This window comes from Ctenopharyngodon idella, chromosome 2 (genome assembly GCF_019924925.1).
Source record: "Ctenopharyngodon idella isolate HZGC_01 chromosome 2, HZGC01, whole genome shotgun sequence".
NCBI classification, from domain to species: domain Eukaryota; kingdom Metazoa; phylum Chordata; class Actinopteri; order Cypriniformes; family Xenocyprididae; genus Ctenopharyngodon; species Ctenopharyngodon idella.
The window spans coordinates 41,437,283-41,449,254 of record NC_067221.1 but is presented as its reverse complement, the minus strand read 5'-3'; the positions used below and the strand labels follow the sequence as shown (position 1 = coordinate 41,449,254).

Here is an 11,972-nt window from a genome sequence, read left to right as displayed (position 1 = left end):
CGTGTTATTGTGTCAAACATACAGGAGAATGTAACTAATGATGCTGTCTGTCTCTCTCCATGTGCTTCTCACTGTATTGCTTTTACTTATCTGGAACTTTGCCGCTGCGCTTAAAGACATTGCTTTTTATTTTATGTGAAGCAGAGGGCTGCACTGTGTCAGGTTCATTCATCACGTTTATGAGCATTTTCTGCTGTGAGAGCTCAGCATCCAGCAGCAACATTAGAAAAAAAAAAGGTTCAATGGGGTTCTAGACTCAATTTTAAAGAAACTTTTATGCCAGAAAGGTTCTAAATAAAGACATATGTCTCAAAGAGGCCATGTTATGCCCTTATACCAAACCTCAATGTTGTTTTCAGGCATACTAGAACATGTTTTCATGCTTGAATGTTCATTATTTTCCTCATATTCTCCATTGTTCAGCTCCTCTCTTCCCAGTCTGTCAGTAACGCTCTGTTTAGTTCCTGTCTCTATGAAGCCCCTCCTTCTGAAAAGCACAATGTGCTCTGATTGGTCAGCTGGAGCAGTGTGTTGTGATTGGTCAAGTGCTTGCTAATTAAGTTGGAGATCTCAAACTCTTCTCATCAAATGATCTGAGCTGCTATTTTATAGCTCTATACTTTTATTTTTAGGAGAAACATCTGAGACAAAACTGATACTAGATAAGACCTCCATTAGACACGCATTGGCCTTATTCTCTTTTGTTTTAGAAGAGGCGAGATTTTATCCAGACGGGTATGTAAATAAACAGATGTTGAAAGCCCCGGAGAGAGATTAATGGCGTCCATTAACAGATTAATTAATGCATGAGCTGGTGATTAAACAGCAGCCAACTAAATCACTGCCTTTAACTGAAATAAACACTCATATTTAGTGAGAGACTGTTTCCCGGGGCTGAAGAAAGCTTCCTCTGGCACGACACTAAGTAATGCTGCTTTATGACGGGTCAGGTTAGATTGCAGAATTATTCCAAGCCTGAAAATGAAGACAAATTAGTTCTGAATATATTTTTTGTTTGTAATATTGAACTACTGGAGCTCAACAGGATGTTTATGACCTTTTTATCACCATGCAGCTCTCTAAATATTTATGTAAATGGTGGCTTTAAAGTGTGACAGTAAACTGAAATAAACCAGACAACACACTAGTGTTTTTTTAGATAAATGTTGCTAACCTGGAATATTAACTCATGTTTGTTTGCAATAGCATACTTCTCTTTTACATGTCTTTTTTACAATAAGCAGTATTAAGTATATACTGTGCAGCAGCACTTGTATAACAATGTGTGTGTGTGTGTGTGTGTGTGTGTGTGTGTGTGTGTGTGGTGGATACCTATGCCAGGATTGAGGTTTATTGGTCACAGGCCTTGAGTCAGCATTTCTCTCCACTGCAACAGAGAGACAGGGAATTTATAGAGTCTCCGATCCACACTGAAGCTAAAAATCCTAATTTCCGTAAGTGCAAACGAGATTAATAAGCAATTATGCAAACAATGTTAGATGTCTGTTGAAGTATGGTGACTCCAGCAGAGATTTTGTTTAAACTTTAGTCTTTAGATGCACAATCTTCAGGTAAAAGTCCTCACAGATCCGAGGGTTCAGTGAGTTAATGCCGCTCCGATCAGCTCAGCTCACTCTAAATATGGACTCCATTAACCTCATTATGTTTTTCATGGTTGATATACTTCTGTTTATGGCTGTAAGAGCTATTCCCAATGTATCTAAATTATACAACGACTTTCAGAGGGTCAACCTTTTAAAGGATAGGTATAATTTCTATAGGCCAAATTTGGGGCACGATTAGGTAAAGGGATAGCTCACCCAAAAATGAAAATTACCCCATGATCTTCTTTCAGATGAACACAATCGGAGATATATTTAAAAATATCCTTAGACCTCAAGGTTTATAAAGGTTGTTTTTGAAGTAAAAAATAATGCATCCATCCATAAAAAAAAAGAGTAATCCATACAACTCCAAGGGGTTAATAAAGGCCTTCTGAAGAGAAGAAATGCATTTTTGTAAGAAAAATATTCTTATTTAAAACTTTATAAATTGAAATAACTAGCTTCTGGCGGACGATCGTACGAGTTGATTTGCAGACGGAAGAGTATCCTTTGACCTGATGCACAACGTAATGATGAACGTGAAGGCGCAGAGGATAGAGCAAAACAAATCACCGGTCATGGATTATAAGTCTAAAATGATCCTTTTTAAAGAGAAATATCGGAGGATTTCGATATACGAGAAGAGGAGCTTGAGTTTGTTGCACAGCCCTATTTGTTTGAACCGCGAGAGGCGTCTAAGCTACTCCTACATCCTGCGTCATACTTTGCGTCAAAGGATTACTCATTTGGCGCAAGTCACCTTGCACATTCTGCGTACGGTCGTCCGCTGGAGTTTTAAATATGGATATTTTTCTTACAAAAATGCATCACTTCGCTTCAGAAGGCCTTTATTAACTCTCTGGAGTCGTATGGATTATTTTTTTTATGGATGAATGCAATGTTTTTGGCTCCCCATTCACAACCATTATAAACCTCGGAGGGCTATTTTTAAATATATCTCCGATTGTGTTCGTCTGAAAGAAGATTGTCATATACACCTAGGATGGCTTGAGGGTGAGTAAAGCATGGGATAATTTTCATTTTTGACTGAACTATCCCTTTAAGGTTCGTTTCGCGCATGCGCAATCCAACTTTTGGCGCCGCCTGCACAGTTAACCGAACCTCAACCATCCATAAAAAAGCTCTAATGTTTTTGTCATTCTTGTCTTATGTAATTATGCAATAGAGTGACAATAAAATTGCTTGTTTTGCAAATATATTCTCCATAGACAGTAAAAGCACCGATCGCCTCTTTTTAGTTCGTGAGCGTCTGTTTTTGCTCTATATGCAGGTAAAAATATTTGCTCTGCCTAACGTCTAATCTTCATGTTTTGCGGTTAAACATGGTTGAAACGTTGCAGATATCTGTTCTGTCAATACACAGTAAAAAGTGAAGTCGTGCAGTTAACTGAAGGGTCTGTTTATACCTTGAAGTGCGAAATCCACCAGTCATTTCAATAGGAATCCGCGCGATCGGGATTTTCGCGCGAGGGCGGGAAAGTTCCTACGCAGATTTCGCTTCAAATTCGCCGCGTTGACCAACAGAAACCTGCTTGTTTTGAAAGCGAATTTTGTGTGAGCAGTGCTTCACATGTCGCTATGGACAATTGACCTTTTTTGAAACCGATTTTCCGACGAAAATTCGATAATGTGACCGCACCTTTAAAATGACTTTGGTTGTCGTGCTATTCAGGTTACTTAAGTCATAATATTTGCTATTTTGCATTTAATAAACCAGATTATCTGACACAAAATTTTCATAGTGCGCTGTAGGCTACTCTTAAAAATAAAGTTAACAAAAAGGGGTTTTCACAGCGATGCCATGCATAGAATAATCACTTTTGGTTCCACAAAGAACTTTTCAGTGAACAACAGTTCTTAAAAGAACCAATTTTCTTATTTTAACAATCGAAATAACCTTTTTTGCCTCTTTAAAGAACCTTTTGTTTAATGGGAAGATTCCATGGATGTTAAAGGTTCTTCATGGAACCATATAGACTACAATAAAGAACCTCTATCCGCTGCGAAAATACTTAGCTAATCTATAATGCAATAGGAACCTAAAATGATTTGTTAACAGTCATGATATATTGCTCTATTCTCCCATGAGTTCTATTCAAATGTGAATGCTGCTCTCTCTCTCTCGGGTTCGGGAGGGGGTTTGTGGAGTGCTGTGCTCCTCTTCGTCTTCAGCACCCTTTTGTTTCTGATCTCTCCTCCAGTAGACGGAGGCGCCGCTGCGGAGAGACCGGCGTCAATCTGCGCGTGTTTCGTCCGCGGATGTACCCGGTGCTTGTCATTGCCTTACCATCGGAAACTGTTCAAGAGCATTTACAGCTTCATTGGTGGATTCAATTCGTTTCATGTCACTGAAGTTCCAGCAGACTCAGATGAGATAGGCTCTTTCTCCACCAGAGGCACCGGAGCATCCGCAGTTCGGTTCGGTTCTGCTCAGCTGATCTTCCTCCATTCAGCCGGCGAGGACTCGTACTCTGAGCTCTGACAACTTCAACAACTCCAGGTGAGAGGACACTTCATATCATAACCTCATATTACTTGCGGGTTCTATCATTAGCTCATTAATCGGGTCCTTGCATCATTACTTGCGGGTTAATAGCAGTAGACATACAGCTGTAGGGGGTTTGGTGGATGTCTGATATTTCAAATCTGATTTAACCCTCTAGATGTCTGTAATCTCATCCACATCGGTTTGGACAGCATGCTGTAATCTCTGCTTGCATGACTTGATGTGTGAATGTGGAAATATTGTTCTGTTAGTGCACCTTCTTTGTGGGAGATTCGTGCCACAAGAAACTCTGATTGATGTGCATTGATGGAAAGAGCCTCATCTATTTACATTTACATTTTTTCATTAGCTAGAACATTATAAGCATTTTATCATAAACTATGCAACATATCTTGGCTCTTAAGTATTTGATACTTTCTCTTTTGTAAGTTGCTTTGGATGAAAGTGACTGCTGAATGCATGAATGAAAATGTGCACTAAAAATGCTGGGTTAAAAACAACCCAAGTTGGGTTAAAATGGACAAATCCAGCAGTTGGGTTAAATGTTTGCCCGACCTGCTGGGTAGTTTTATTTAACCCAACTATTGTTTAAAAATTACTGTACTGCTTGCTTAAAATGAACCAAAAGTATGTTGGAAATGAACAATTATTCATAAGTTTAATGCATAATAATTAAACAATAAACATTTATTAAATTGCTTATTAATAAATTTTCACACTCTAAAAAATGCTGAGTTAAAAACAACCCAAGTTGGGTTGAAAATGGACAAACCCAGAGGTTGGGTTAAATGTTTGACCAACCTGCTGGGTAATATTATTTAACTCAACTATTGTTTAAAAATGACTGTATGTCTGGCTTAAAATGAACGCAAAATAGGTTGGAAATTAAAAATCAGACACAATTACTAGAGGCAACAATAATAATGAAAAGGTGAACATTTATTAATAAGTAATTTAATACATGTTTATTGTTTAATTATTATTCATTAAACTTATTATTAAATGTTCATTTATTAAACATATTAATAAATGTTAATTTCCAAAATACTTTGGGTTTATTTTAAGAGAGCAATACAGTAATTTTTTTTTAAAGTGAAATAAAACTACCTAAATAAAACATTTAACCCAACCGCTGGGTTAAAACAACCCAACCGCTGGGTTAAAACAACCCAGTCGCTGGGTGAAATCAACCCAAACGCTGGGTTAAAACAGCCCAGTCGCTGGGTTTAAACAACCCAAATGCTGGGTAAAATCAACCCAAATGCTGGGTTAAAACAACCCAAATGCTGGGTAAAATCAACCCAAATGCTGGGTTAAAACAATCCAAATGCTGGGTAAAATCAACCCAGTCGCTGGGTTAAATCAACCCAAATGCTGGGTTAAAACAGCCCAGTCGCTGGGTTTAAACAACCCAAATGCTGGGTGAAATCAACCCAAATGCTGGGTAAAATCAACCCAAATGCTGGGTTAAAACAATCCAAATGCTGGGTAAAATCAACCCAGTCGCTGGGTTAAATCAACCCAAATGCTGGGTTAAAACAATCCAAATGCTGGGTAAAATCAACCCAGTCGCTGGGTTAAATCAACCCAAATGCTGGGTTAAAACAGCCCAGTCGCTGGGTTAAAACAACCCAAATGCTGGGTAAAATCAACCCAAATGCTGGGTAAAATCAACCCAAATGCTGGGTTAAAACAATCCAAATGCTGGGTAAAATCAACCCAGTCGCTGGGTTAAATCAACCCAAATGCTGGGTTAAAACAACCCAAATATGCTGGGTTAAAACAACCCAAATGCTGGGTAAAATCAACCCAAATGCTGGGTTAAAACAATCCAAATGCTGGGTAAAATCAACCCAGTCGCTGGGTTAAATCAACCCAAATGCTGGGTTAAAACAACCCAAATGCTGGGTTAAAACAGCCCAGTCGCTGGGTTAAAACAACCCAAATGCTGGGTTAAAACAACCCAGTCGCTGGGTTAAAACAGCCTAATCGCTGGGTTAAAACAACCCAAATGCTGGGTTAAAATAACCCAATTGCTGGGTTTGTCCATTTTCAACCCAACTTGGGTTGTTTTTAACCCAGCATTTTTTTAGAGTGCACCTTTTGATTATTGTTGCCTCTAGTAATTATGTGTCTGATTTTTAATTTCCAACATATTTTGGGTTCATTTTAAGCCAGTCATATAGTAATTTTTAAACAATAGTTGGGTTAAGTAAAACTACCCAGCAGGTTGGGCAAACATTTAACCCAACTGCTGGGTTAAAACAACTCAATCGCTGGGTTTGTCCATTTTCAACCCAACTTGGGTTGTTTTTAACCCAGCATTTTTTAGAGTAATATAGATTAGTTTACAAGCTAGCAGAAATGAAATGCAGAAAAAGTTAGAACAATACAGTAAAAGTTATTATAAGAAACGTCAAAATCACACAATTGCATTGCAAGTCACAAGATTTTGCAGGATGTGCATTTAAATGTTTACTCAAGTTAAAATCAAAGCAAGTGAAACACCATAAAAATACTACCTAAAAATGTGCTTCCTTTTGTAATATTCTGTATGGTTCCTTAAGGCAACGACTGCATGTCTCTGAGCTCAGATCAGTTTATTTATGAAGCTGTTTTCATCTTGTACAGATGTAAATATCTGCTTATGAGTGCTCTCGCTGCTCCTCAGAAGAGAGATATCAGTGTCCGTGAGCCTCAGTAAGTGTGTTCGACAGGCAGCTGCAGTTCCAGGCGAGAGGTATAGGCGAAGATCTTGTTCCCTTTGGCAGCTTTACTGAAGTTGCTTGAGATCAAAAAGTCCGCGGCAACTGCGGGCATTTATTATTCATCCCGGCACCTCTTCGCAGCCCCGTCGAACATGAAGACGCTCCTCAGACCCACTGACCGCGGTGCTGTGACATCATAATCACGGGCCGCTCAAACAGCTGCCAGGATTCTCCGTCAGTATTTCCTTCGGGATTGTCTGCAGTTTGTGATTTTATCGAGCACGAGCCCAAATGGATGTGCGGCTTTAGAAGACCACAATGAGAGGTTAGGGTGAAAATAAGAGGATTAATGGTGACGGATTTCTTGGTGGTGTTTTAGGGGTGAAGGGAGCCGAGGGTGAACGGGTCAGGGAGATCCGAGAGAAATCAGGGCTCGAGGTCAGGTGTTATGTATAGTTCACAAATCCGATCAATCTGGTCAGCCTTTGTGTTGCAGCGACTGATCGATGCAGTACGAACCCCTCTTTCTTTCTCCTTTTCTCACACATATTCATTCAGATTTAAAATGTAGCAGTTTTAATGACATTTACAGAAATATTATACATATTAAAATATATAAAATGAAGACAGTGGTTTCTCTCTCTCTCTGTCTCTCTCTCTCTTCTCCTGCAGCTGTCTGTGTCTTTGTCCTCTTAAACACCCGTCTGTTCAAAAAGCAGCTCAATACAATGTCAGAGAGGCTCTTATCCAGCAGTATGTCCACTTCATGACACTCACCGCTCTCTCTTGCACAGAGCCTATGTGATCATTGAAAACAGTCATTGACAGTCTATATTATCTATATAGTCTATAGGTCATAGGTCATATGTCACCCCAAAATTAAAAGAAATTATATTTTGCTACATTAAATATATCATTGAGACTGGCATTATTGTGACATTATTTTCATGACATTTAAACACCCTCTATTTCTCATTACTTTAATTATTTATCTAAGTTGTTGATTTTTTAATTATGTTTTACAATAAAACACTCTTTCTGTCTTTCTACTTCAAAATTTCACATGTAATTCAATGTGTTACGTAAATCCTACACCAAATTTAGCCACCTTGTTAGCCTCTTTTTATTGTACATAAAAATGTCTGATTTTACCTGAAGCATGTAAAACTTAGAGCCTTATTGTGAATTATTCATTGGTCTGTATCGTGCGTTCATGACCTTAGTGTCCTTTATAAGACACGTTTTTCAGTGTTTGTGTGCCAGTGGCTGTTTGCTCAGAGCTTAGTCTGTATTTGCCGTTAAGTCCTTCATCTCCATGGATCAGCAGCTGATGAAGTGATGTGGACGTGATGTTTCTTTAACAAACACGCTGCTGTTCTGGGTTTAAACACTCTGCTGTATTGATTGGTTTATTCTGCTGACCATCTGCATACTGGACTTTCTGCAGTGGAGCGTAGAGGTGGTTTAACTAAGCAGAACTGAGCATCAAATGCAACTAAACAACTGAAATGTGCCTCATTAGTGGTGTTTAAGTCAAGCTTCACTATCATCGTTGTTCATCTTTATTGTTAGTGATTTGTACAAACCCCTAACAATAAGTCTCGAAATCATTACATGAACAATACCTCAGACTGTGGCTTGTTGGAATTACTCTTCTAAATGACGAGATGTGTGTTTGTATTTACCAACAATTTCGCACATACATGAACAGAGCAGAATATCAAAGAATATCTTTTTAGTTGGACTTAGCATCTGCAAAGTAACGCCCTGGCAACCACCCACACAACCCTAGCAACTGCATAGCAACACCCTGGCAACCATCTGCAATGCCCTACCAACTGCAAAGCAACGCTCTAGCAACTGCATAGCAATTCTCTGGCAACCACCCACACAACCCTAGCAACTGCATAGCAACACCCTGGCAACCACCCACAACACCCTAGTAACTGCAAAGCAGCGCTCTAGCAACTGCATAGCAATGCCCTGGCAACCACCCACAATGCCCTAGCAACTGCTTAGCAGTGCTCTAGCAACCGTCCACAATACCCTAGCAACTGCATAGCAATACCCTGGCAACCACCCACAATGCCCTAGTAACTGCAAATCAGCGCTTTAGAAACTGCATAGCAATGCCCTAGCAACCACCCACAATGCCCTAGCAACTGCTTAGCAGTGCTCTAGCAACCATCCACAATACCCTAGCAACTGCATAGCAATACCCTGGCAACCACCAACAATGCTTTAGCAACTGCTTAGCAGTGCTCTAGCAACCATCCACAATACCCTAGCAACTGCATAGCAATTCCCTGGCAACCACCCACAATGCCTTAGCAACTGCATAGCAATGCCCTGGCAACCACCCACAACAACCTAGCAACTGCATAGCAATACCCTGGCAACCACCCACAATGCCTTAGCAACTGCATAGCAATGCCCTGGCAACCACCCACAACACCCTAGCAGCTGCATAGCAACACCCTGGCAACCACCTACAATGGCCTGCCAATTGCAAAGCAATGCTCTAGCAACTGCATAGCAATGCCCTAGCAACTACCAACAACACCCTATCAACTGCATAGCAATGCCCTGGCAACTACCAACAACACCCTATCAACTGCATAGCAACACCCTGGCAACCAGCCACAACACCCTAGATACTGCATAGCAACACCCTGGCAACCACTCACAATGCCCTAGCAACTGCATAGCAACACCCTGGCAACCACCCACAACAAACTAGCAACTGCATAGCAACACCCTGGCAACCACCCACAACACCCTAGCAACTGCATAGTGATGCCCTGGCAACCACACACAACACCCTAGCAACTGCAAAGCAACACCCTGGCAACCACACACAACACCCTAGCAACTGCAAAGCAACACCCTGGCAACTGCAAAGCAACACCCTGGCAATCACCCACAATGCCCTAGCAACTGCTTTGCAACACTCTAGCAACTGCATAGCAATGCCTTGGCAACCTCCCACAACATCCTAGCAACTGCAAAGCAACACCCTGGCAACTGCATAGTGACGCCCTGGCAACCACCCACAACACTTTAGCAGTGTGGTAAGTTCTACTTGTGCAAATGCCACATATTTATTTCAGAAAAAGTAAAAAGCACAGAAACAAGCACACACTTGTAACCTTTGTGTGCAAACACAGGAGCTTCTCAAGAACACTGTCGGCTCGTGGTTCTTCAGTGAGTCTCATGCATAATTAATCGTGTCTGGATGCGTGTAGGTTCACAGGAGGGTCTCTGGCAGCCGGCCAGACACACGACGACTCGGGCACACCATCAGAAACACGTCTGTCGCTTCCAGAACCTTTCCACATTATTCTGTGGTTATTTTGTAATGCATACGCTCCTGACGTGATAATTCAACCATTTACTCACCATCATGTGCTCTAAACCCATATGAGTTTCTTTCTTCCACAAAAGGAGACATTTTGAAGAATGTTCACACTGCTTTTTTCCATACAATCCATGGTTCCTTGGTGCTTTGCCTTTGGCTTGCTCAGTTGGGGTTTAGAAGACAATTAGTGTTCAATATTAAATAAAGAAACTATTGTCTTCTGTAGAGCTTGAATTGAATTGGTTTCATAATTGATGAATTTCACAACATTAACAGTTATTTTTCTGTTTATTAATGTAAAGCATGCTTTGAATGTAGTGTTGTAAAAGTATTGTTTTATAAGTGCTATATAAATAAATGTGACTTGACGTTAATGAAAGCAGAATGGGACGGGCTCCATAAATGTCAGAACCATGAAAGTACCATAAAAATATTCGCTCATAGTTTAATGTCAGTTTAGTCAAATGTTATTGGGTTTTGATTGGATTCAACCTGGCAACATGCATCTTGATGAGTAATACCAATGAATGCGACCTAAATGAGATTTTAGAGCTAAGAGGAGAAGGTTTTTCAGTGTTTGTGGCTATTTAGGGGAGAGTGGGGTAAGATGAGCCATTTTTTACAAACATGGTCCTCAAGATAAGGGGAAATGAGGCAGAAGTAAAATGAAAGTATCTAAAGTAATTTCAGGATGTTTTCTATCATTTTTTATGATCAGAATATATCTATGACAAAGGGTTCTAAAAATACAGCTTCTTATAAAAAAAGTGTTCGTGTAGCTCAATTTACCCCAGGTTAGGGGTAAGTTGATCCAAGTCAGTGGGTAAGTTGCACCATCTGGGTGTAAACTGACCGTCTAACTGAATCTGAATAAATTGTAAAGATAATTTATCTCTTTTAAAAGCTAATTTAATAATCAAATTCCCTTTTACAATAATCATATTTCTTTTCTTAAAGCTAAACAACATAAAACCAACCAAATGAAGTTGAAATTTCAATATCTTTAATTGTTTGCATTTCTGAAACAATATGTTGAACACCAAAGTTGTAACCTTCTCATAAACAGACTAAACAGAGAGTTTGAGGAGTAAAATTAAAAACTAAATTAGAAAGAATGAATAAATGTCACTTATGAATAAATGAATAAAAGTGCCTTATGGTGGTGTAAGCCGCTTGAGCTGAGGCGCTACAGCGATCTGTCACAATACATTAAAGAGCCACAAAACGGTATTTATTGTTTACATTTCTTTAAAAATGACAAAATTTGAGACTTTATTTCATATCAAAAGTAACCTGCTCTGTCTTGTCTGTCGAGTGTCCTCTTTGCTCCGTGATGTATTTTTCACTGCGTGAGAACATGATGTGTGGCGAGAGATCGGCATGGCTTGTCGGACATAGCAACAGTAACTAAAGGGGGCGGGTCTTTGCGAACGTTCAATTCGGGCTAATATTTAACTAAATGATTTGCATGATTTTATATGTAAATCACCAATATGCACCATAAATATTTTTAGACCTGGACTAATTTGCTTTGTTGTAACAGCCATTACATCTGCTATGCCAAAATCTTACTTTGGCAAGCCAAAAACAGTTTTTAAACTGTTAAATGGCTGCCTTCCACTCCTCCAATGTGCTTCTCCTTTTCACAGTCTGGCAGAAATGATAGGTGGTTCCAAAATATATGGTCACATGACAATAAAAGTATGGTTGCCAAGATACAGCAGGTGAGTCAACTTACCCACTGGTTCATCTTACCCCACTCTCCCCTACTAACT

At 39.7% G+C, this 11,972-nt stretch overlaps 1 protein-coding gene across 1 annotated transcript in view; it reads left to right on the top strand.

Moving 5' to 3' along the window:
* The first annotated feature begins 3,802 nt into the window (after positions 1 to 3,802).
* The window catches only part of ncana (neurocan a), an 85,539-nt gene continuing 77,369 nt past the window's right edge, over positions 3,803 to 11,972 (top strand). Inside the window, exon 1 of the mRNA XM_051871051.1 lies at positions 3,803 to 4,125. The gene's annotated coding sequence lies outside the window, so the exon portion shown is untranslated. The remainder of the gene's footprint in view (positions 4,126 to 11,972) is intronic.